The 6,048-nt window shown below is 41.2% G+C and overlaps 1 long non-coding RNA gene across 1 annotated transcript; it reads right to left on the bottom strand.

Annotated features, from left to right (window-relative positions):
* Positions 1-4,046: 4,046 nt before the first annotated feature.
* On the bottom strand, positions 4,047-4,862 carry LOC118362528 (uncharacterized). The gene is made up of 2 exons (XR_004821224.2): positions 4,604-4,862; positions 4,047-4,293 (listed from the first exon to the last, which is right to left on the bottom strand). It is a non-coding gene; the product is annotated as an uncharacterized LOC118362528 (long non-coding RNA).
* Between the last annotated feature and the right edge of the window lie 1,186 nt (positions 4,863-6,048).

Genomic DNA, 6,048 nt, shown 5'->3' with positions numbered 1-6,048 from the left:
GCAGCCTGGCGATGTTCTGGTCTAGTCTGGGAGGTGAGTGTATTTCCTTCACCTCATGTTGAGGTTCAAAGTTCCAAACATTTCCAATGTGTAGCGACTGCACCACGCTTTTCTCGTCTTTGTGATTCAAGTTTTAACCACTTTAGACGTGGGCTGCAACTCCCCTTCTTTCCTGGTCTCATGTTAATTTGTTACCCGTCATTTTATACAGTTCATTCAAAAGGGAGGTTCCGTCAGGCTGACATGCTCTCTGACCTCACTTAAGTGCGTGGCTACTTACTATGCACAATTTATAGGAGATAGATTCTCTTATGGCTCCTAAAATCCCATTCATGTCTTAATTAACAAAAATACTTTAATCAATTTTCCATTTATCATTTACAATAATAAGGATGGAAACATGACAGGATGTGAACTGTCATCCAACATGGTTCCCAATCAGAGGCAGCTGTTTATCGTTGTCTCTGATTGGGGATCATATTTAGGCAGCCATTTCCCCTTTGTGTTTTGTGGGATCTTGTCTAGGTATAGTTAGTTGCCTGCGAGCACTACTTTTGAGCTTCACGTTTCATTTTACGCTTTATTGTTTCTGTCTTTGAGTTTCTCTTCCAAATAAAGAGGATGGAAACATACCACGCTGCATCTTGGTCCATTCATTATAACAATCGTGACAGATAGTATATGTCTGTTGGCGGAGGGGGGACTTACCTGATACTTCAATATATAGAGATCTGATATGATTTAGGCCACCCCGCATAGAGACTAGACCACACATACAGAGGAAAGTTTTTCCCCGTCCCGTATCTCCCTGTTCCCATAAGACATTGGGTGTTGAGGGGATTCAGAGGAGGCTGGAGGGTTTGTAATCCAAGGTAAGCATGAGACCGTCCCTCAACACAACAACAAAGGAGAAGAAACCCTGGGGCAAACTCACGCAGAAGCAACAACAACAAAAAGAGGCCTGTATTTAACAGCGATGGGAATTGTGGGGCGAGCCATAATGGAACACTTTCAATGCATGGCGAAGGTCAATTGGGACATAACTACGTCACTCCCTTATTTTCTCCCCTCCTTGCCCCCCCACCCCCACCCCTCTCTCCTCAAAAATAAAGAGAGAAGCATTGTTTAGCATAACAATGAACCACTTCCAAACATCTTTCAGTCTCAGACGATGAGTTTTCACATCCATAAACAGCTTGTGGCCGTGAGCAGAGGAATAAAAAAGACTTCACAGGAAGACTGGGACATTATAATTGAAGTCATTACCCCACAGCCTCTCATGACTCCGTGATCTACAGAGGAGAAGGACTTGATATGTATTACCTCTACACCCAACCAGAGGACAAAAGCAGCTCTATAATAAGGTGTGTTGGTATGGGGAGTTATAGCCACAGCTAGGGCTGTTGCGGTGACCATATTACCGACACACCAGCGGTCACGAATCATGAAGGCAGTCAAATTCAATATGACCGTTGAGTCACCGTAATTAGGTTTCTCCAAACTCTGAGGCTGGCCTTGTTAGTTATTGGTCTGTCACATGTTATGAACCAGTATTGGTCGGTCACATGAATGAAGCAAAACAGTAATGATTAATTAATTATGATAAATCATGCAAATATATAACTTGTCTGTGTATAGCCTTATATAAGATGACTGCCAAAGCAGAGCTCCTGATTGACGTGTACATTGAGTTGGTTGGAACCTCTCCAGTGCCTGACAAATAAGGATGATTCATTTAAGATTTAGTTCGAGTGTCCCTGTATAAGAATTTCCCAAATTGAGGATATTAGATTGACATAGGCTAGTGCTTTTGCTGTTCCTTAGGCCTACTCATCTTGTTGGCTGACGAAAAGTAAATGTGGACAGTTTTTCCAATATCTTCAGTATGCACCTCGGAATTGGATGAGGACACGCATAGTTGCGTCCCGGATGTGTCTGACTTGTAAGCGTGTGAGAAAGACCCAATCACGTTGTGACGGCCCTGAATTTTTCTGAACCGTCTCAGTGCTTCTCCTTCCAATAGGGCACTTTCCCATGAATTCCCAATTAAATAGCCAGCATCAGCTGCGCAAAAGTGGGGTTGTGATGGAGACGTGAATGAGGATGTGTTCAACCCTCAGTTCCGAAACTTCTCTATTCCGTTTGTTTTGTTGCCGTTAAACGTGTGTTTTGTAGGCTAATAGAGTTTACCCAGGATCGGATCCACTCTTTACATCCGTGGACTACACCTCTCCGTTCTTCGTGGCCTTTCTCCGCTGGAGATCTATTGGCGGATTGGATTGTCTGATTGACCGACTACCACCTTTTTGTATACGGTATTTCATTTGTTTTGATGTGATGTATAAGGTGATGATTTATGTAGTTAGTTGTAGTTGAGGACTAAGTAAGAGTTGATACGTTTTAAAGTTCTGTGGTAAAATATATATATAAAATTGTTATATTGATTGTATGATTAATACTGGGTTTACGCTACACTTGAATTAATGAACACACATTGCGTGACAAAGGTCACTTGAGTTCCCTGAACTCCTTTACCAGGCTGGACTCTTTAGGCCCGAGGTACAGGACATTGCTAGAAGAACCAGAACTCATTGATATGTGTGTGTAATCATTGATGTTGCTAATACAACCCACGCAAAATAATATAGTTGTTTTTGAAGTTCTTTCCAATGTTTTAAGGGTTTATGAAAAGTTTATTTCCATCCTGACTTTTACATAAGTCCTTTGTATTGGTGTAGACTTGACGGACCAGATGGGACTCATTCCCTCCCAAACCAAAAGGAGAAACCAAAGTCTTCTCTGGTAGGCACAACCTACCTGGCACCCCTATAAATAAATAATAACCTCAAGTCAAAACCGTTACAACGTGACGGAGAGCCATGTGAGTGTGAGACGCTTCGGATTGCGCAGCACTCTCAGCGAGAAGGGCACAACACAGCACTCTGGCCTCAAAATGAATGGATTTTTTTAGGGTGCATTACTGCCACGAAGGGGATACCGCCATGAATTTCGAGGGCATTATCAAGGCATGCTTGTCAAATTGTGGTTGAGTGACATTTGGAGTGTGTACAGCCTTCACAAAAAAAACAAAGCAGAGCTCGTGCCTTTCAAGCAACTTTTCAAAATCATCATTAGTCTCATGCAGCCTTACGATGTATTAAAAATCGAAACATATAGCTACATATACATATAACATTCTTTGTAGAACAACTAAAGGTATATTAATAACTCTAAAATAACCATATAGGGGTACATATTTCTGTGCGCACTCCCTCAAATAATTTGGAGAAAATATCTACATTTTATTCAGCTTTGTGCAATTGTATTCTTCATACTATAACATAATAAAAAAGAATGCCACGGAATTATAAGCAAATCTTGTCTGCTAAGTGAACTAGTGTAGCCCACAGCCATTTGGCATAGCCACATCAGGACCTAACATAAGGATAGCTATTTTTTATTTATTCGGAAATAGACTACATTTTCTTCATTACGCTTCTTTACAACTGTCTCTAAATAATGGATTTATTGGTGTAGGTTATATTACAGGGATTTATTCGACTTTTGAAATTGCTTGTTGGCTGTGTGGAAGGCAGGATGTGTTTACATTAATTAACGGTCATTTACCGTGAGACCAACAGCTATTTGCTTGACAATCAACACAGCTTGAGCAACAGCTACTACATGCTGGGAATACAGAGCTCACAAGTCTTACAGCCATGTGTACCCATTGCACTGGACTATCTCATAGGCACATTTGCAGTGAGTACAAACATAAAACCATCGGAGGGGTGCCCATCAGTGATGAGGAACACAAGGCAAAGCTGGGGCATGGGTCATGACTCAGGACATAGTCAGAAACCTGCAGAATCACAGTGCATGCCTACAGTTATCTACACTGGGAGGAGGGTTTTATTCTGAGCATGACATCTGTGTCCCTATATCCCCTGCAATAAATGAGTGGAAGTTGGAACCAAGGCAGCCTGTCATTGTCATGCAAACCGAACATTTACGGGTCAAATACAACCAGCACTTGAGTGTCAAAGTAAAGTTAAACGTTTATTCTGGGTCTGCCAAGACCAGCGCTTGCCTCTTCAGCTCAGTCACATTAATTTGACATTGTTGGCAAAAGCTTCCTTTGCCGTCCCTTCTCTCTGACTCGGAGACGGTCACCGACCCAGCGCCCTCGGGTGGTGGCCGGCTGTTACACCGCGCATACTCGGATGAGTGAAGAATTTTCCTGGTATTCAGATCAAGAGGGAACCGCGACTCTCCGCTGGGACAACCCTCCACCTTCGTCAGGAGAGAAACGCAAGTCAGTTCAAATAGATTCATTGATTTCTATGTAGGAAAATACAATGGTTTCAAACTTGTAGACGCACAACCACAGGTGTGGAAGCCTAACGTTACTTGTCTGGAGTTGTTTATTGAATGCCTTGACAAACTGCATGAATGTCAATATGAATAGGTAAACATTACCAATCTGCAGAGGTAGGCAAAATGCGATCCAAAACAAAAGGGTGTGCTGCGACAGGTGTTATTGTAAATCGGAACCGAACACTTTAACTGTATGTGTAAAACACTTTATATGACAAACACTTACAGTAAACCTGCAGTTGTCAGGGTCCCGTCCATGAGTTGCATTTCCCCGAAATGAGTTCATTCTCCTTGGTCTGGGTATTCCTACTAGACGTAGTTCTCACATACACTCAACTGCGAAGTTGTAAATTGAAGTGTCAGTGCCTACACACTTGTGACGAAAGCAAACCCGTCTGCTAGCTACCACTTCTGTAGAGAGTAGACTAATAACCATGGTTGTGTGCTGCACTGGATCAGTCCCATGACAGTACATTACGAGAGAAATTAAGTATTTGTCCTGAGGGCGGGAATGAACTCTTTTAAATGGGTGGGGTTCACAAGACAACTTTTGGGAAACCTTTTGGCGCATGATTTGACACTGCAATAGTAAATCACTTAAAAACCGTAGGTTCATGGATCAGACATGGTAGTTCAATGTGTGGTAGTTGTATTAGGTTTGTAGGTTATTAGGCTAGATATTTATAAACCTGAACTTGCCCATTGTAATTGCTGCTTTTATCAATGCATTGCAGTAATTTCAAGTTGTATTAGTCGTATGTACAGGATACACATGGAATACAGAATACCGTCTAACGAAATGCTTACTTGCAGGTTCCTTATCGAGAATGGAACAATAAGACATAATAAAATATAAGATATATGAACATAAAGTCCAGTAGAATATAATAAACATTTTAGCGTTTTACAATAAACAAGTATAATACAGGAAGTAATGTTCAATATTTAGACATGTATCAGAGACAGGGGCGATTTGGGGTGCAAGTGTTTAAATTGTAATGCAACAGCTTCGCAATGAGCCGGTGAAACAAGGCTTGTGACTTGTCCCTTTTATCTTAGTTGGATCTTCCCGTTTTTTAATGAAACTATTTTGTAGGGAAAACCGTGAATTGATCAGTGCAGTGCACACAGAGTCAGAACTTGCATTCAGGTGTGTGTAACTTGTAACGATTGTCCCGTAGGAAGGATCGGAGGACCAATGAGCAGCGCACTAAATGTCCATTTTAATATATAAAACTGAACACTACAAAAATACAAAATACCAACGTGAATGAACAAAAGAAAATCGAAACAGTCCCGTATGGTACAGACACAGGAAACAATCACCCACAACTCAAGTGATACCAGGCTACCTCAGTATGGTTCTCAATCAGGGACAACGAATGACAGCTGGCTCTGATTAAGAACCATAAGAATCATAGAAAAAGGAACATAAACAACCCACCAAGCTCACGCCCTGACCATACTAAAACAAAGACATAACAAAATAACTAAGGTCAGAACGTGACATAACTTAGGGCTATTCATTACAAGGCTAATATATGTAGGCTGTTGGCTTAGCTGCCTTCCAGTTCCAGATCAAATGTTAATATGTAAAAAAAACTTAATGACAAAAATGAATGTCTTATTTTCAAAGCATTATCAAATACAGAGCCGTTTAAACTGCAATTT

The sequence above is a fragment of the Oncorhynchus keta genome, chromosome 29, assembly GCF_023373465.1.
Source record: "Oncorhynchus keta strain PuntledgeMale-10-30-2019 chromosome 29, Oket_V2, whole genome shotgun sequence".
Lineage (NCBI taxonomy): Eukaryota > Metazoa > Chordata > Actinopteri > Salmoniformes > Salmonidae > Oncorhynchus > Oncorhynchus keta.
The sequence above is the reverse complement of the archived record's forward strand: the minus strand, read 5'-3'. Positions and strand labels throughout refer to the sequence as shown.